Source organism: Alligator mississippiensis, chromosome 1, assembly GCF_030867095.1.
Source record: "Alligator mississippiensis isolate rAllMis1 chromosome 1, rAllMis1, whole genome shotgun sequence".
Classification (NCBI taxonomy): Eukaryota; Metazoa; Chordata; order Crocodylia; family Alligatoridae; genus Alligator; species Alligator mississippiensis.
The window spans coordinates 257,120,220-257,141,309 of record NC_081824.1 but is presented as its reverse complement, the minus strand read 5'-3'; the positions used below and the strand labels follow the sequence as shown (position 1 = coordinate 257,141,309).

The 21,090-nt window shown below is 42.5% G+C and overlaps 1 long non-coding RNA gene across 1 annotated transcript; it reads left to right on the top strand.

Moving 5' to 3' along the window:
• The first annotated feature begins 4,308 nt into the window (after nt 1-4,308).
• Nucleotides 4,309-7,436, top strand: LOC102571032 (uncharacterized). Its single transcript, XR_002086633.2, has 4 exons — nt 4,309-4,429; nt 4,583-4,679; nt 5,853-6,011; nt 7,120-7,436. It is a non-coding gene; the product is annotated as an uncharacterized LOC102571032 (long non-coding RNA).
• The last annotated feature ends 13,654 nt before the right edge of the window (nt 7,437-21,090 follow it).

Sequence of the window (21,090 nt, the reverse complement as noted above, 5' to 3'; positions counted from 1 at the left end):
AACAACTATATAGTCTTTCCTTAAATAGGAACGGTTTCCTTAACATTTGTTCATCCTGTTCAGTTGCTGCTATTAATATTATCTGAGATTTGATTTTAATGCATTGTTTATTAAATACATTTATAATATGTAATTTATATATAAATATACAATATAAATATAAAACATACTATTTTAAAATATTTATATATATAATATTGTATTATGTATGTGCAAATTGAGCATGGCACTTAGATTACTGACACACAACTAATGAAGTCCACACTATTGTGAAGTTTAGGCCTTCTTGATAGGCCTAAACTTCCACTTATATAGAAATATAGCCTTCTTTCTCAGTGTGCTTCCAGAACAGTCTTCTCTTCACACTCGAACTACCAATCATATTAATACATTTTGATTATTCAGTAGTTCTTCTAACCAGCTGACTACTTTAGCATCCTACTGATGCCCCTACTCATTAAAAACAGCTTAGCTGGCTTTGGAGCCAGACACATGCACTTTTCACTGCATTATGCATTGCAGAAGGTTGTGGATTATTTTGTATGACTGGAACCCTAATTCATAACAAAGAAGATTATGGTATTAAACAATGAAGAATTTTTGGTTTCATGAGGATTCAAATCCTTTAATTAATTTGCTAAAAACTATAGGATTTAAGGTTCCTGATAATCTTTTAGTGTAATTGATACTGCAGCAATTAATGCGTTAATCGACATTGTTAAAAATAATAGATTCAAGGTCAGATGCTCTGCCCCATCCATGTCTATCCCACTGTTCTGATCTCAGATTGGCTGAAGCATCAGGTCTAGTTAATAACCATTTTGACAAGGGATTCTACCTGTATTTTAAGTTTGTATGACATTGTGCAAGTAATAAGTTGTTGAAGTATTATTATTTTGCTGTTGTTACAATTCTTACTCTTGCACATCACTCTTTCTTACTTCCCTTCAAAGTACATTTCATGAAACAAAGCATAAAAATTCACCATTGATATAAATCAGGGATGGGTAACCTTTTGCCACTGCTCGTGAACCAGCCCCTGCTGCAGGCTATACCTCTACACTCCTCAAGTGGTCAGCAGATGCTACAAAGGGCATAGATGAAGTAGGCAATAGGACCCTGGGAGTACCTTCTCTCTGGCTCAAGCTGGAACGTGCTGCCAATTCCCTGAGCAGCCACATACCAGAGCCAGTCTCTTCATAGGCTGGATCAGGCCCATGGACCATAGGTTGCTCATTCCTGATATAAATAATAGTATGAGAAGTTCCTCATCGGTAAAGTGATAGAAAAATGCATACCCATTGCAGTGAAACATAGCCTTCTGCCATTCCCTGGGTAAATAGTCTCAATGTAACCCAGCCTAAGTTTGTATTTTGGGTCAAGAAGTAATAGAATCAAGGAAGAAGCTGCCATGATTTTAATTCTTGGAAGAATAGTCATGTTGTAGGCCTATACTAGAAGTAGGCTTCGAGTGGACTATGGAGCCTTCAGCATTCTGCTGGCCATGAGACCCCTCTGAGATGAAGTTCCATTAAATAAACTATAGAGCTACAACTAAGAGAAGATGAATTGAGGCCCCCTCCCCCCCCCGCCCCATTTTCTGTCCAGAGACCTGGAGAGGATGTATTAGCTGCAGCCCAAGGTTCATCCCCCCTTCTCCCACCCCTCCCCCCATCTCCTTACTGAACTTCCATTCTTGTCAATCTTGTAAACATAGTGAGTCCAACATTGGCTACAGTGTCCAACAAAAGCATAGTGTGTAACACCAGCTCTAATATTTAACCAATGAAATGAAACATAAGGAATGAGTAGCCAATCAGAAAGCTACATAGCAACAGGCTCAGAGGCCTGTTGCTATTACCAGCCTTTCTGCCTTCTTTGAGGTGAAAAGGGCACCTGAGTGACCTACTTAAATAAGGGTTATAGATTTCATAGACATTTGGGCTGGAAGGGACCTCAGAAGATCAGCGAGTCCAGCCCCCTGCCCCAGCGGCAGGATGTCAGCAGGGGTCATAGGATCCTAGCAAGATAAACATCTAAATGTCTCTTGAAGGTGTTCATAGGTACTTGAACCACCTCTGGTGGCAGTCTATTCCAAACCTTGGGGGCTCGGACAATAAAGTTCTTCCTTATGTCCAGCCTGAAGTGATCATACAAGAGTTTGTGACCATTCGACCTGGTCATCCCTTGGGGCACTCTGGTGAAAAAGACATTCCCCCAGATCCTGGTGAGCACCCCTGATAAACTTATAGGCAGCCACCAGATCACCCCCTAAGCCTGCTCTTTTCCAGGCTTATGTAAGCAGAATACAGAATACAACTCAGAACGCAACTTAGAACAAACATGTAACCTGTGCAGAGCATTGCTTCAGAGGCCTGTGCACACATAGGAGATGTCTGTCGTGGATTATGGGAGTATTTAGGGTACAGGCTGCCAGGGGATCCTCCGGACCCCTCACAGAGTGTGAGTTAGCTATATACTGTGATGCAAACTCCGGGAAGAATTGATGATGGAGGTAGAGCACCTGGTGAAGCTGTAGAACAAAGAGAAGACACTGGAGCACAACTTAGCATAGGCTAAATTGTCCCAGAGGACAAGCTGCTATTCCCAGAATATGGAGGTTAAAAATTTTCAGAAAAAAAATTGTGTAGCCATAGGAAGCACTTTTAAGGAGGATTTTCACTCGAATTCTTATTGAGTAACAGTAATGGTCTGTCTTTACCAGGCATAAGAGTGGAGACAAGTCTTCTAGAGCTCCTTTTGGATGGCCATGGAATTAGGGTCAGACATTCCCAGGGGAGTTTCAGCCTAGGCTTCATTTGAATGAATTTGGCTCATGCGCCACAGGAATCCGCAAAAGTTTCTGTTTACTTGTAGTAATGTGAAGCTAATCGTGTAATCAGCATTGCCTCACATTCCAAAAACCTTGAAATGATTTGAACTGTAAATAACTTCTGGAGTTTATCTGATGAGAAATGGCATGGAGAATAATAAAATGGTTACTGTACCTGATAATCTGGAAGTTCAAAGCTATACTTGCCTACAATGAGGCAACTGTGCTTTCATAGAAAAATAACAGCCGCACTCCTTAAGACAGACAGTTCTGTACTCTAAGAACAGATGGTACCAATGCTGAAGCCAAAAATTCTGCTGTTCCCTATTTATTAAACTGACCAGAGGTGACCATAAGAATGGCAGGTGTTCTCAAGTAAACGCATCAGCTGTGTTGTATGGTGTAGCTGTGCCTGATTCTCCTTTACACTAAGGACCTTTTACATTGCCAGAGAGTTCAAAGGGGCTTTAGTGTAACTGTGAATTATGCTCCCCCTGTTTCCCCTGCCACAGCTATTTTTAAATGACTCAGGAGGTGGCAGAGGCAGATATCTAGTCTTTTTCTGAGCATGGCTATGCTTAATTCATGGATGATAGATCTATTAATGGCTATTGAACAAAATGGTTGGAAATGTTTCCTCTGGCCTCTCTAAACCTATAATGGTGGATGTTAAGGAGGGTATTGAACAGGGTATAGATCACTCTAAAGATAGTAAGGTCAGTGCTCTCCCTGTATAGCATCCACTTCTGCCACTGTCAGAGACAATACTGGGCTAGATGAACCACTGGTCTAACCCAGTGTGGGAGTTATGTTCTTAAGTTTTATTTTTCTTTGTTCTCCACTGTTTACTCCCTGGAAAAGCCTGAGAAGTGCCACCTTATACATCAATACACAGGATGCTGGTCTCTAAGTGAGTTTGTACATGTGCTCAGGGGTGGGGGGAGCACTTTAATTAGAGCAGCTATGAGAGCCACTCTAATTAAAGCACCCACAATGTCTTGTGTATCAGTGTCCCTGCACTTCAAAATGATGGCAGGGGTGCTTCATCTAAAGCTTATCAAACGAGCTTTAGTTAAAATGCCCCCGCCACCATTTTGAAGTGCAGGGATACTGGTACTCAAGACGTGGATTAATCGAATCTGCTCTGACGTGCTGTAATTACAGCATGCCAGAGTAGCCTCCTGGCACTTGTACAGACACCCTAAGGCTGTGTCTTCACTGCCAATTAATGTGGAATTTAGGGCTCTCATAGACCCATGTGCCCTGCTCTTCTGTAATGAGAACCCTTACACCCAAACCCTAGAAGTTGTCTTGCCCGAGACTGGAGCTCTGTTTTAGGATCTGGAGTCAAGCCTCCTTGCCTGCCCCTCCCCGCAAAGTGCATTCACTACCTCGGTGAGTGCAGTGTACTGCAAGTACAAGAAATCAACCAGGGTAATACTAGGGTTCCCTGTTCCTGACTTCTGGACATTTTACACACAGATTCTTCTCTCCACTCTGAACAGTTAGACCCAAGCCTAGAGGGAGAGACAGATAATGAACAGACTGGTGCCTAGAAGGGGAAGGAAAGGAATCATTGTGTGGGGTGACTACCAGGTAAGATATCAATGGGGAGGGACTGCTTATTTGGCTCAAGCTATTTGAGGATGACCCTCAGGGTCAACCTTAAATAACAGTTTGGAAATAACCTAAGAGTGGGTCAGCAGCAGATGTTATAATAGAAACTCCCTCCTTGTCTCCCTTGTACAGGTGCATAGTCCTTTAGAACTGCTTATATTCCCTCTGAAGCTGATGGCAACACTCCCATAATTTCAACTGTAGCAGGCCCACAGTTTTTGCCAGACCAGTGAGTAAGACTTTGAGCTTTTCTGTCAAATCTGCTGACCAGGTACACTATCTGTCAATAACGATTAAGGAAAATATTTGAAAGTGCTAGGGTCAACACATAAGAGAAACAGAGAATCCCACTATCTTAGTGAGGGCTCATTTGTTTAGAAATACCATGCATCTCAGGATTCAGCTTTAGATTTTGAAACAATAGTCTATTCCTGATGTTTAAGTCTCCTTTTTAGTACTGTAATATAATATTAATATACAGAGAAAAAGGAGTCAATGAAGTTGCTGTTTCTGAAAAGAACAATTCCATTTACTTGTGTCAGTTATTTGATATGTCTATTTTAGATGTGTCTCTGAAAGGAGAATATGGCTCTTCAGTGGGAATTTAGAACACTTGAAGTGCCCACCACCATTTGACAAGTGCAGTTATGCATACCCCATAATCACTACCCACAAATGCGGGGTTTATTTGGATGTCAGCTGAGCAATGTCACATACTGTGTTTCTTTATCTTTGTCTGCAGTTGCAGGAACATTGAGAGACACGGGAACATATGCCACAGGAATTAGAATTTAGCCCTTTGTGTCTTGACTGCTAAAGAATGGAATTTGTTAAATTGCAGAAGGTGTTTTAGATTCACTAGCCAAATCTCTTTATTGTGAAGCAAAACTTTTGTTTGTTGTGAAGCAAAATCTTGTTGATTATTAAGTAAAATTGGAGTTAGTGGGCTCCATTATAAATGGGAGTGAGCTTTCTCTGGGATACACTCCGGGATGCTGAGAAAATCAGTATGACTGGGGGAATTAAAAGTTAAAGGACTCATGTGCTGGTCTAAACCAGGGGTCAGCAACATATGGCCACATTAAGGTTGCTGTAATGGGTGAGCAATATTGATATAGATTCAGGTAGAGTTTCTGAAGCCTTGTCTGCTTTGAAGGAAAAGTATCAGTTTTAGCAGATTTTCCCATCCTTTGCATACTTGTTAGCTTTTCCAGTTTTGAAAAGGAAAATAATAATTGTGCATGATCCAGACTTCCAGTTAGCTACTTTTAATTAACCACATATTGGGTCCTTCCCATACAGATCAGAATCCAAGAAATCAAATTTGATGTAATCATTTTGATGCTTAAAGCCTTGCTTTGTTTTATTCAAAAAAACAAACAACTGTTTTCTTTTATCTCAGCAATTTGCTGTGTTCAATAAAGTCCTCACATTTGGAATTGAAGAAGGTGGTCCCCAAATGAGTCATCCAAAAACTGGCCATTCTCCTTACACACAAGCTGCAGGAGCAAGAAAAAGAAATGGCCTGCAATTAATTTTCTGTCATCTTCTTAGAATTAAGGTAAAAGATAATCACTGTGCTCCCAAAATATTTTTTCATTCAATAATAAAAAGCCTGGGTGAAGTTTTACAAAAAATGGGACACAAATCTTTTATTTGTGTAAATTAGGGTCACTTCACTGACTTCAGTAGAATCACAATAAGTTACAGCAGATGAGCATTCAGGCCCCTAAATTCATATCCATAGTATCTGAGTGAGTATACCGATATTTTAAAGTGGTCTGAGCAACCACCACTGTGGTTTGGCCTTTTCATGATAAGAAAACAACATTTTATGCTACTCCTACCTCACCAGATAATTATTTAATGACATGTCTGTGGTGGCCCTTGTTACTTCAAAACTTGCTTATTTTATAGTTTTAACAAGACTTATACTCCTTCACAATGCTGATGACTTAAAATGGTCAACACAGAGAACTCATCTGTAAGTGAAAGAGCTTTTGGGGTTTAAGACAATAGCCTCCTACACCAGACGAGAATACCCCGAGATTTGGAAGAAGAGGAAAAGTAATCTCCTTAGAGTCAGATTGTGCAACACAGTAACTGAAATGGGACATAAAAGAAACTTGGTTCCTAATCAGGAATGCTTGGCACCTTGCAACATCAGGTCCTTTGTTTTAATTTCTAATGTGACTCAACCAGGTCAGCTGTAGCCTGTGCTAAATATTAACAACATTCCACTTTTTGAAATGCCCCATTTGCTCTGTATCAAAACAAAAGAAAATATTTACTGACAATGATTTACCTAAAGTATCCAGACAGCTTTCTCTTTTTACTTTAATATTCAAAATATGTCAGGTGGCACAAGAGGGTTTCCTCAAAGGTTTGCCATGGTTTATGCTACTGGCAGCTAGTAAACTATTGAAATCAGCTAGCTCGTCTCAAACAAAAAATGGTATGATTCTCAAGGGGAAACATGCTTCAGTTTAAGTAGTTTAATTTACATGGATGAGAAGCTTCTTGACGTGCCTATTAGGGAATAATTTCACTGCATTCTTCCTTCCTGTACCAGTCAGCTTTTGTAGAGCACAACATACTGTGTGCAGAATATTATGACTATGACTACTTTGATCATGACATTGAGCTGCCCTTTTTTTTTTCCTTTCCAGTTCCAGTCCCATGCAATGGAATCCTTGCATTTACTGCAGCCTGACTGAAGATTATACAAACATATTGGCAATGTTTGGGACTCTCAGCTCACTTACAATAGTTTTCACCAGTGCAGCTCTGTGGAATTTAGCAGTCCCTGGTACTTTTGAGAACCGTGTAAAGTAGAGGCAATGAAGATTAGATAACTTATTTTAATCCAGGCTGTTCTTGTCTGAACTAAGGAAAAATTCCTATTCAGCACCATAATATGTTAAACCTTTTAGATAACAAGAGGCATTTTACTAGTATAAGCAAATTCTCTTACAAGGTGAAACACAAAAAATATTCAAGTTTTATTATGTGTATGAGAATGTATTTTCTTTTGTAGATTCAGATAAATTCATAAAGAAGTGATCTGGAATCTTTAGGGTCCTTGATTCTTCTTTCTAGTTTGTATAATGAATTTAGCTGATTTATAGGGGTGGAAGACTACTGAAAGTGAAGGGAGAATAGGATCCTGTCTTTCTGTCTGTCTGTCTATCTATATGAACAAATACAATTTCATTCTGCCTTTAAGTACAGTTCAGTCAAGCTTTCACCTGCTTTTCTACCCTTGTTATAACAATAATCTTCATATTTGCAGTAATGAAATACCATACATTCCCATGGACAAAACCGGAGCTTAAAAAAAGCTCAAAAAAGATTTTGAACAGTTCACATGTCATACAAGCATGTAGAGGCTCATATTGCAGTGGGAGACAGAGATCAAATATTCCTGGAGCTCTGTACATAAGTATGCACTAAATCTGCATGTGATTCTTCAGGAATATAGGTGCAATGCTATACACAAACAAAGGAATAAGAGAAAGTTTTGAGAAAAGTTCTTTACTAGTACTTAGGAAATGCAAAAATAAACAAAGAAAGAGAACGTGCACATTTCCAAAGATACTTCAGATATCCAGGTTGTTCATAGATACTTCAGTTATAGGAAGAAAAACATGGTTTATTTTTGTTTTTAAATAAAACTTAAGTGATTCACAACATAAATAATGTGCAAAACCCAAGAAGACAAATGGAATAGATGTGGATAATGCCATTATGTGATTATCCTGAAATGTGACATTTGTAAAGAAGAAATATTATTTTAAAACAGTGTCTTCAGCATAATTAAATATGTTTGGGTATACCACAGACAGAAGTAGACCTCTCCACATACACGTACATACACGCACGTGCACATGTGTGCATGCACACACACACACACTTCATATATTTAGTGAACCTCAGTGTGTTCTGTCCCTACAGAAATTCCCCAGAAAGATGTCCTCAGTATCAAGGAAAAATACATAAGTGAAATTTTGTCATATTGAAGTCAATGCCAAATGTGACAATGGCTTCAGTCAAGCCAGGATTTTACTCCAGGAGAAGCCTTTCATATGGGATTTAGTCCTGCTGCAAACATAGTACAGGTGAAACTTTGCACCTAGGTATACCTCTGACTTCCACGGGCTCCATTTTGGTGTAGGAACGTTTCCAAAAGCTAGTCATTGATGAAATGGGACTAGAGTTTTCTCCAAATTATTTTCAACTTGTCATAGTTCTCATGCGGTTGGTCTAAAGGCACCAGTTCTACTCCCAATCCTTGTGGATTCTAGAAGATCTGCAGAAGGCTAGGTTCACAGTGACATGTAGATCTCCAGGCTGGCCCTAAGGCCACTGGAGTTCCTTTTTACTACAGGTTGTTTAGTCATGTGGGGCTGAGCTGTCAAGCATTCCTAAAACAGTAGCTAATCTCCTTTGTAAGCAGGTGTTCCATGATTCAGAAAGAAGCCTTGCAAATATTAATGTTTCCATGCCGTGCATTAATTGCACTCCATTTCTCATGAAGCCCAGGGGGTTAGAAGATTATAGCGTACTTTTCCATAGAATACTTGAGTGTAAAGATATTTTCTCCCAAACATATATTCCCTGAAGTTATTTTGAAGATCTGGAGAGAACTGTAATATAATTGATAGAGACAGCAGTGTAAAATTATAGTCTGCACATAACTCAAACTAGCCAAGGCAGGGATTATGTTTATTACCGATAAGGCTTCAAAATTACATCATTACACTTTCAGAGTTGCAAGATACATCAAGGTCAACTACTACAATGAGGCTAATATTTCAAAGTGCAATGTTTTCCCTGGGAATTACTTAGCTCATTTTGTTAGCAACATTATACTTTAATAACATACACTGCCCTCTATACACACAGGTAAATGCTAGGCCTGTGCGAAGCAGCTAGTATTCACTTCAGATTCATCCAATTCAGGAGACAGTGGTTCAATTCAGTGATTTGAATCACTGTCCTGAATCAATTCATCCAAATCTGATTCAGAGATTCAGCTCCTGCCAAATCTCTGAATCTCCAAATCAGCCAGGCCCATCCCCCACCCACTCTCCCAGTGCAGCAATGGCTGCCCTGCCCATCCCAGCTCCCGGCATTTGGGAAAAAAAATTCCCAACTCACAGGATGCTGCCAGGCAGGGGGCGATCCCTGCTGCCCCCCAGTTCCCCCACTGTGTGGGGGGCTCTGCATGAGCCCCCTGACCCCCCCACTGTTCCAACCCCGCCATGGCTGCCCCACTCACTGCAGCTCCAGCCCTTTAAGAAAAAAAAAATGAGAAAAACCCTGCACTCATGGGTTCCTGCCCAGTGGGGGGCGATCCCCACTGCCCCATGCCCCATGCTCCATGGGTGGCTCTTCCAGGAGCCCCCTGAAGCCCTGAGGCTGCTGCAGGAGTGGTGAGTCCCAGGGTTTTTCTCAAGGTTTTTTTTTTCTTAAAGGGCCAGAGCTGGGGCCGGTGGGGTAGCCATGGGGTGGGGGGCGGGTCAGAGGGCTCATGACAGAGCCCCCCACACAGCATGAGGCAGTGCACCCCTCCTCCCCCCCGCTCGGCAGCACCCGGTGAGTGGGCCTTTATTTTAAAGCACCGGGAGCTGGGGCAGGTGGAGCAGCCATGGGGAGGGAGCAGGCAGGGATTGGGGTGTGTTCAGTGGAACTGGGGGATCAGGCAGGGGACGGGGCCTGGCAGGGGGCCCCCGCCATGGTACCCTCCTCCCTCCTCCAGCCCCTTCTTACGAGCTCAGAGTCTGGCTTCAGCTCCCTGCTGCAGCAGGCAGGGACTGTCCGAATCATCCAAGTTTTCCAAATCTTTTCCAAAGATTCGTAGAGCTTTGAATCAATTCAGACCTTTTAGTTGGTCCCCTGATCCAATTCAGATTTAGAGATTCAGCCACCAAACTGAGCAGAATCTCCTCCGAATCGAATCACTACCTGAAGCTCTACACAGTGCCCTAGTAAACACACAATGGAATCTAATCCACACAATACATAATCCATACAATGACAGGAGTCACGATTGTGGGACTGCACATTAGATTGATCCTATCGTATTTTATTGCCAGAGCAGGGAGATCTTGACCCTGGGCTCCCCCTGCACCAGCAAGAAGCAAGCTCCCATGACTAGAAGCCCCCTCAGCTAAGGGGCTGCAACTGTGGGGGTGCCCAACACATACCCAAGGGCTGGGAAACATAGCTGTCATGATCTTACAGCCATGGGGCTCCATGAAACCCCTGCAGCTGGGATCAGCTGGGGAACCCCTGCTACATGTGCAAATTAAAGCTCAATAGCAATCAGCTATGAAGTTAGTACACATTTTGAGGTCTAACTTGATAGCTGGTTGGAGCTTTTATGGTGTGATAGCTACTTTGTACATGTAGCTGGTCTCAAGGTAACTGTGCAATTAACCAGTTAATTGCATGATACCTGTAATGTGTAGAAAAGAGCCTAATTGTTGAATTACATTTCTTAGCTATGTACATATAGACATTAAATTGTAGTAAATAATATATTCCATTTTCATATTAGTACTTTTTTTTATTCTTCAACATGCTACTTTCATATGATGAGCAGAAATTAGAATCCCTATTAATACAGATAGTCAGAGTAGTCTTTCATTAAAATGCCTCCCTTATTTCTGCTTATTATTATTGCCCAGAAACTTGTGATTATGTATAAAGTTTGTATTTTCAACATTAGCAAATCTTTTTAAAAGCTCTTTTCTTAGATGAATAGCAATAATATAAAGATTTCAGTAACAGTTTACTTCCCATCTATGAGAAATGATGACCCAATTTACAAAAATGGCAATAAGTTTCTTGGGTATCTCTCATAACACAGTGTCTTTGCAATATCACAAATCCACTAATTTAGGACTGACTGGGCACATCTACATGAGAAATTTTACTGCGAATAGTGTAGTTTACTGTGCAGTAGGCATGTGTGTTGACATGTACACGTGCTTACCGTGCAGTAAACCTCACTAATCACAAGTAAATTTGCTACCTGCAAATACAAGTAGAAAATGTACCTGCGAGTAGTTACTCCACAGTAACACTCATGTAGACGCCTGACTGGGAGGAAATCTGCTCCCAGTCAGCTGGCCAACAGGGGGCAGGAGATTGCTCCCTGTCCTCAGGAGGTGCCTGCTGATGATGCAGGCTCTGGCACTGGAGCCTGGCAGGGACTATGTCCCCCTGCCCTGGCAGCAGAGATCGCACTCCAAGATTGCAACTGGGGAGTGGGAGCTAGGAAATCCTTGTCTCCCAGCCCCCGCTTCATCATCACAATCAGGGAGCTAAGAATCCTTATCTCCTAGTGTCAGTTCCACAACAGTGGGCTTGGGCTGGGAGACCCTTATCTTCCAGGGTCTGCTTCACAGTCATGGGGCTGGTACTGGGAGATACGGATCTCCCAGTGCTGGCCCTGTGGCCATGGAACTGGAACTGGGACCTAGAACTGGGCCTTGGGTTAGGCTCTCCCAACAACCATGGAGCTTGGGCTGGGAGATAAGGATCTCCAAGTACCAACCCTATGGTTGCAGAGCTGGTGCTGGAAGCTCCCTGCTGGCAGGGACTGGGGAGCTTGTTCCACATCCAGCTCCAAGACTGCAGAGCTGGGTGGGTAACAGGCTGGGGATTCTGTTGTTCCCAGCATGTTCCTTGCCCAGCTCTGCACTTATGGAGCTAAGCAGGGAATAAGCTCTGCATCCTGTTCCCCACCTAGCTCCACACTTGTGGTCAGGGGCAGGTCCCAGCTTTGTGCCCTGATCAGGCGATTGAGGTTCAGGGCTTGAAAAGAGCTACAGGGCCCCATCCACCTACAGAGCAGTTAGCAGTGAGCCCCAACTGGGCTGTTCTTTTAATCTTCATAAACACTGGATTCCTCACCCAGCTGGGGGCTGTCCCATCAGCAGATCAGGGCAAGGAGCAGGACCTGCCCTTCCCCTACTGCTTTTTCCAAGTACCCTGCTTCAATCAGGGAGCCAGGGCTGGGGGCTCCCTGCTGTCGGGGCAGGGGGACATTGTCCCTGCCCTGGCAGCAGGCAGCCCCCCTGGGACAAGGAGCAATGTTCCAGCCCTGGCCAGGGGACAGCTGTCTCCTCACCTGGTACTCCCTGCCAGCCCCTGAACTAGAACCCAGGGGGAGCTTCAAACTCCCCCTGGTGGCAGCAGGGGCCCATTTTAGGGCTGCAAGAAGTAAGAGCAGTTTGCTGCTAGGAGCAGCAAACTTCTCCCACATCCCTGCATGTGTAGACGCTTGCCCAGGGGCATTTACTCATGAGTAGCTTACTCACAAGTAAACTGATCTTGGATCAAATGCATGTGTAGATGCACCCACTCAGTAGGAAAAGTGAAATCAACCGAGTCATCACTACTTCAGTTATCACCTACATGTGTGTACCTTGTGGTTTCTCATGTAATACTGACCCTTCACAGTAGCTGAACAGAAGACTATGTATTTTACACCTCAGAAAAGTTTTGCTCACAACTTATTTCAAACTCATTTAATTCCTCCTAAGGCCACTAGTTGCTTGTTTCTGTTGAAAATTTCATTTTACAGCAAAGCATTGTTAGAGAAACCACCTGTGATCATAAAAGCTCCTGTGGCACTTGGCTCAAGAGTAAGGCCCAGTGTTCTGGCCAAATTCTAAGTCAGATACATTTCCTTAAGTTTCCCCTGGATCAAGAATCAATTTTCCACTTCCTCCTTTAAAACTTGTTTACCATGAGGTCCTATGTTAAGTTGATTCCACTGTTTGAGGGGATTTCAGAGGTCATGAAATCATTTTCAAGGTCTCTGAAATGTTATCATGCTCCAGCAGAGACTTTTTTTTTTTAATCTGTTTTTTTTAACCTATTTTTAATAGTAAATGGCTGTAGGTTGTCAAAATGTCATGATAATGTATGCTTTCATTGCAGTAGAACAGTGCAACATCCTGACATTTAGAAAGTGCAGTTCTCGTAGTGAAGAGGTTTGTCCCAGCTGACAGAAAGAGAGAAATGGCAAGACTAGCCACAGGAGTCAGTTAATATTCAACCTTCCCCACCCCCATGTAACATGGACATTAAACTTTCGAAACCTGAACAGTGTCTGGGCTCAAAAAATCAAGCACTCTTGTGTGCCGCTTCCTTATTACACTAACACAAGATAGCACCTAGTGTGAAATCTGATTGTTCATAGCAGTTCATAGCTCCCCTAGTCTTTAAGCTTTCTCCATGTAACCCCTCTGAACAGCTCAAGAATATTATGCTTTTAGTTGGCTTTGTGCAGAGCGCAGGAATTATGTTTGATAATGCTCTCAACTGAGGGATTTGTCAAGACAATTCCCAAGACAGGATATGTTTTGCTAGATGATTCCTTTAGCAGACTGGCAGAAAGTAATTTTCTATTGACTTAAAGAGGCAAGTGAATATAATTAACTCTAACCAGGATATATAGAGGAGTTGGAGTATCTCTTTCTGGAGAAAGAAAGAGACAGCTTAAGCGTCCAATAAACAGTTCCTGAAGAGAGAAATCCTAGGGACAGGACACTGAGGTTTTGTTGTTCTCTGTGTGATTAATTCAAGGCAAACCCCACAAAGGGGTGATTTCATGTATTAACTCTGTGTGTGTGTGTTGAATTTTATATGTTAAATTTAATGCACTGAGTATGTGTGTGTTGACTACTTACTCGCACTATGTCCAGACAAACCTGTGCATGTTTCTGATTGGGCTCCACAGGTAAGAACTAAGAAGGCCATAGAGGGCCAGTCACTTCAAAATATCGAAGTGCATTTTAGGGAGTGATGTTTAAAATTAATTCTGGAGAATTATATAGTGTAGAAAGAAGACTGTTACTAGAGCCTCTGATGCTTCGGTGTCTGATGTGATGCATTTGCAGTAGATTAATCACTTGTTGTGTATTCCATGAAATACTTGGCCCCAATGACCTGCCTTAGTGCTAATGGAATATATGCTCTAGGGAGGGAGCAAAACAAGAAGCATCTGCAAGGAATTTAACATCAGCTAAGTGAAATCATTAAGCAAAATCAGAGCCTAGAAAAATAGTGGAGTGCTTCTGAGAAGACTGAAAGCTTGTGTAATAACAATGCCTGTTTCCACTATTGAGCAGTTCTGATGATGCAACACTCTGAACAATACTATACATTCTGGTCTTTCCAGTTCAACCTTGTCTTGCACTCAGGTTTGCTAACATTTGCTTGATAACAGCATTTTAAAAACTCATGTACTTTGTGGTGACCAAATAAGGCTCCATCAGGATGTAGCCAAATGAAGTTAGAACAATATTCCAAAATTCTGCTCCAGTTCAGACCATCAACTAAGTTACTATTGTTCTTTCCAGGGATGCACACAGAAGTTATATTTTTTGTGGGATTGGCCCCCTTAAGTGCTCTACAGCCGCGACACACGTACACAGCTGCAGAGCGCTTTTGAAGTGGCTGACCACTTGAAAAATTAATACTCCTCAAATGAGGTATCAGATGAAATCACTCTACTTTAGAGTGCCTTAGGGACCTTGTGTTCCTTAGGGTTCATTTGTCTCACGATTGGGGCTGTCAGCCAGAAGGGAAGGGGAAGGGAAAAGCCAGCAGCAGGGAACTGCAGGATGGGTCTTGTCCAGCCTGAGCTAGAGTTGGGAGGGTGGACCTGAGCCCCCACACCACTCCCCAAAACTCCCTCTCCAGCTCAGGCCAGGCAAATCCCAACTGGCAGATCACTGCTGCTGGCTTCACTTTCCCCCCCAGCATGCCCCTTCCTGCTGACAGCCCAGGAGCTGGAGGGGATTGGGGGCAGGGCAGGGAGAGGGGGAGATCCTCAGCTGCCTCATTTACTCCTACCCTCCCGACCCAACAGACAAATGTCTGTTGGGCCAGGGGGATTCTCTAACTCACGGCATTCATCAGAGATGTCCATAGGGGTGTGCAGGACCCGAGGCATATGAGCCCTTGTGGGGCTGGGGGTGGCGAGTGGCTGGAGTGAGGCATGGGGGGTGGCGAGCAGCCAGAGCATTCAGGGGGGCGTGGCGGGGGTGGCGAGCAGCCAGAGCATGGAGCCAGTGGTGTGCAGCAGCCACAGCGGGGCCTGTATGGCACTGTCCGCAGGCCCCCCCAAAGCACGGGGTCTGGGGCAGTGACCATGATTCTTGCCCCCCAGTGACAGCCCTAGCATTTATGTAAAATGCCATGAGTTAGAGCAGGGGTCTGCACATCTGCAAGCACCCCACTTGTATGCTTTTAAACTTTTTCAGAGTTTGCACATGCTGGCTGGTCATATTGCATCCTTTTTTTTTCCATCAGTCATCAGAATATATAACTTCTTGTTGGGTCATAGTGCTTGTTAGGTCATAGTGGGCATGTCTACACGTGCCTCTATGGCACCATAGTTACTGCATGATCATTTAGTACTTCCTTTTGAAAGTACTAAATGATGGCACAGTAATAGCCATTACTACCCCATGCCAGCGGTGCACAGTTATTTTTAGACCCTACATCGCCGTAGTAATATGCTATATATATGAAGGGAGTGCATCACTATAGTGACGTAGCTGCCAAGTCATGGTTTGTGCCTGCCAATGCTAGGTTGCTGTAGTGCATTGCCACGGTGACATAGTGTCATGTATACATGTGCCCACTGAGTTGAAGTTGTGTGTAAACCAATTGTTGTAAAGACAGTATATGAGGCACTCATACAATCTGTGGTCATATCATTCTGCGCAGTTGTATATATCAGATCCTGGGTTTCAAATGTTTAACAATCATGAGATGTCACTGCATAGTTTGAATGCAAAAGAGAGAGAGAGTGGACCATCATATTAACACTACCTTAAGAAACTACAGCAAACTTAATCTGAAATATAGTCGCGAGTGATTCTAGTACAAGAATATGCTGTATATATTGTTATCTGTCCATCTATTTATCTTATGGGTTTTGGGGTTTTTGGTTACTTTGTTCTTATTTCATCTCATGGTTTTCTGGGAAAACGTTGCTGTGGGGCTGGTTAGGAGTATATTATGAGCATCATAATTGATGAGATATTATAGCAAAATTATCTGAAAATGGTCAGATTCTACAGTTGCCTCATATCTTCTGGAAATTATAGCTGGAAGAACGTTGCTTCCTTAGTTTTCAATTGGCTTTGTGATCCGCAGTGTCCTAGAGGCATGCAAATGTTTCAGTAGTTCACAGATTGAAACTGGATCTTTTGTGTAGCTAGGGCTCGATCCATTAATTATTTTGAGATTAGGACAAAGGCCTTCAACTGACATTGGGAAAAAATTGGGAGCCAATGGAAAAAAAGGAGCATGGGCTGTTTGTATCCAGAGCAGTCTAAAACATGTAGGAAGCAAATAGCCTAATTTTGAACCACCTGGGTTCTATTCAAGGTCTCCACATTCAGCTACAGGTACTGTGAATTATTATAAGCTATTCTGGAGGTGACAACTACATGGATCGCTGCCCTATGGCTCTGAGTCAATTTTATACATGCAGAGCACTAAAATGTCAAAATATTCATTTATACATGAAACTTGTAATACCTTTCTTAGTAGCTCTTGGAAAAGGAGCCTAGTGAACTGTCAGCTAAATTTCCTTTCCAAGATACTCCAAAAAACACTTTCAGGTGCAGGAGAAATGGGTTTGAATTTAAAATGTGTATTAAATTATGATTTGCAGAGCTATATGTGGTAATATGACCTGAAATGGTCATCCTAAATTTTGGAATCCTCTACACAGATGGGACCATCTACATGGAAAAATAGCAAGGGATAGTTTTCTGAAAGGTAGACTGGAGCTGTTGGCAAAAAAACTGCTGTACCCACAAAGATGAACTTCATGAGAGCTCAGACATTTCAAAGGGCATCAAACAGGCCTGGAGAAGAGGAACTGGATCTTACTATACTCCCTCCAGCTTAGACACCCTCAGTCAAGATTTCCCACAGCATGTGTTGTCAGTTGAGTCTTGGATGTTCAAACTCAGCTGCACTTTGCTTTAGGGATTTGTATCACCTTAACAAGGGATGATATAGTTTGCCTTTTTGGCCCGAAAGTTTCCATTCTCATTTTCATTCCAAAGCTGGAGTACACTTCTAGAAAGAGTAATGTTCATGACTGTGAGAAATGATATGCTTTTATGCTATTTGCTTTCCTCTGGGATGACTGCAGGAAACGTTATGCTTCTATTTCCTGTGTACTAGACCTTCCATTATGAGGCAGGCTTTTGTGTTTTCTGGCACGACAGTCACTAAACGTGTTTGCTAGCGTGAGGGGGATGCTGTGAGGGTGTTTCAGAGCAGGCTCAGAGAGAGGAAGCAGTATATTGCTTTTTTTATCCTAGTGCAAAAACTAATGAAGTAAGGGGTAGAGATGAATTTTCAGAGGCAGAAACAGCATGTGGTGTGGAATTCCCATGGAAAAACAATGGGAATAGGATGCCCATGTCCTGTTTGTGATGTGGAGCATCTCTCTGTGGGAATACTGCCCCTGCTATTGGGAGGTTGTGGATCAGTTCTTCCCTCATAGTGATTTTATAGTATTTCTTTCTTTCTTGTTTGCTCTTGACTGTGACTGCGTTTTGCTCCATGGATATGGAAAACATAGTTTAAAAAACCCTACCCTGCACTAATCATGGTATTTAGTTACTATTAATTCAGTAATAGTTTTAAATTATTTAAACAAAAAAAATGTTTCAAGAATTTTTCTTGTGCTATGACAATTGTTCGGCTGCTCTTTTAATCCTCATAAACACTTCATCATTTTCTTTTAAAATGTCATGCTTGGCTTGACTACAATACCCACTGAGGGAACTGAGCATTACATTGGTGGGATGGGGGAGGAACTACATGAGAAATAAAGAGGACACAATTAACTGAAGATGGCATAGGTCACCTAGGAAAAGATGCTTAGAAAATCAAAGCGCACCATGAAAGAAGTTTTCACATTTCCTTCAAAAACAACAACAACAAATCAGAGACTAAGTCTGTTTGTGTATTTGCCACAATCCTGCAGTCACCTTGTGCTTAGCATTGACCATGAAATGACATCCAAATCGGGTTGGATATTTATTTAGCTGTGAGGTATTAGGATTAATCTATGCAGTCTTCCTCTCGTAGAAATGTGAAAACATTGGGACCTATAAACTTTAATTCACTTCTGATAACCTAAAGGGAGATGCACTAATTTTTATTTATAAAGGGACTTGAGATGCTGCTTACACAGCTATAAAATAATTACTATGCTAAGAAAGTAAATATTAAAAAATAGTGGCTCATTATTACCAAAAAATGAAAATCACCCCTCTGCAACACAGGGCCTCTGGATTGTGTCACTTAAGTGGGAGAATGCTGAACTGGGAACACTAAACCAAGGAATAAATAAAACTGTAGAGTTTCAGTCCATTGTTTTCACATCTACCGCAAGTGTGAGTAAAGATGGACCAAATTCTGACCTCTCTTGCACGAGCACAACCTCTTTGATGCTTAATATTTGCTAACAATTCTGACACATATCCTTACTGGCCACATCACAGGATGTACATGTCACGCTCCCTGACCAGAGGAAGTTGCAAAGCTGGAGTTTTATTCAGTTTAACAGCCAAAAATAAACACCATTTACACAAGTTTCATCGCTGCAGCGTGCTTTCTGACCCCGCCAAACTTCTGCATGCAGCCACACTCCTTCTACTGTCTCATTTGATCCCTTCAACAGCACTCAGATCCTTAGGGGTGTGTCAAACGTTTGCCACACCTGTTCCATGATCACACAGCTTGCTTTCTGACATGACCAGAAACTGGGAGTGGTATGTAAAGCTGTTTACCAGTGCTGGGAGCAGTGTGGGGAATCCAGTGTAAGGAATTTGGAGTAAGGGGAGGGTGGGTTGGACCATGGGAAGCTAATGGGTTCATGGTGGGGGCAGTTGGTGTATCCAGGGCAGGGTGGATTGGTGGAATTGGGATGGATAGAGGGGGAGACTGCTGGGTCTGCCAGGAAAGTCTGGGCAAGGGCTGGGGGGGGAGGAGGGGGGGAGTTTTCCATCTGGGGGTAAGGGAGTTGGGGAGCTAAATATAACCCAGTCATGGTTGATGTGGTAGGAAGAGCATAGCCCTGTGGTTAGGAGAGCAGCTGGGCTTTCCCATCCCTGGGGCTGTGCTCTGAACGCATGCTAATCCATTCCCAATTTAAATAAGGTCACCTGAACTTAGATCAGGTCCATCATTTTTAGTCCAATTTAAACTCCTTAATGCTTGCACGGATCAGCAGATGTAACATCAATACATGCCCTAAATCGGAGGCAAGCAAAGTCCAGCTGATGGGCTGAATTGGGCCTGTGGCACACTCCATTTCCCAGCAGCCCCTGTCCACGTCACTGCAGCTGGTTTCCATGGAGACCCCAGTACCAGTGGGGCCATGATGGTGCAGGGCCAGGGTTTCCATGGAGACCGGTTCCAGCCGTGCTGGCAGGGCACACAGCTGGGCAGAGAGCTGCTCCGGGGCTGGGATCTTACAGTGGTAACAGTGTGGTCTGGGGCTGGGGCAGAGCTGTGATCCATTGCCCGCACACCCCAGGCAGGGGCCTGCGTGGAGCAGAGCATGGCTCAGCCACAGCTCTGGACCACACTGCTACCAATACAGGATCCCAGCCCCTGCCCCAGATCTACCATTTTGTCCACGCATCTCTGCCCTAAAGGGTCAGGGTTCAGATAAATATAACCCTAGCATTTTCTTACAAGGAATGCATGTGTGGGATATATCTAACGTGTCATCGACCTCAGTAGGCCCTGTATATGATAACGATTCCTGCAGAGGTTGCTTGATATCTAGAGTGTCTCACTAAAGAGGAAATAATGAACCAAGGGCTTCTTTAGGGCTGTGGTCTTTTAGTGTAGACATTTACTAATTTTTTCACTAATAAGATAGATTAACCATGCAGTCATACATAGCGCAGTCTACCTTGACTGAATTTTTTTGCCAAAAGGTGTTAGAAGATCATGCTAATGACTTATACCAAAAGAGTGATTATTTTGCAGTATCACAACTTAATCAAATGCAAACTAATTTTCACCAGAACTTCATAAGGTCGTTTCAAAATATTACTCAAGCTACTCCATAGAGTTGTTCAAAATAAAGTTCTCTAGATTTTCTTTTATAATAAGGCAAATATGCTGCATCATTTTGGTTCAAACTTAGCATAAATAAAATCACTTTCATATCTAGAAAGTCATAGCTTGATAGATACAAATTTTAGACTCAGAATAGGGCAAAAGATAGATGTGCTCATACAGCCTGGTGGCATGTTTGACTGCCACTAAGAGCTGGACAAACAGCTGGATTTTTAAGTTTGGTTGCAGAACTGAAAAAATAATTTTAAAAAGTGGTTCTAGTCAAACCAAACATTTGAAATGTTGTGCTCCTTCACATTGGAATGCATGATCTTAAGAAATATTAGATTTGTAATTAACTGACATTTTTTGATGAAAGTGCACTTAGCCAGAAATTTCTTAACCTGCATTAATCACAGATGACATAGACACCCAGTCTACTATGGCTCCTCACTCTATTAAGACTTGCACACGTATAGCCATTTAAATGTTCAGGTAGTTTTATTGTA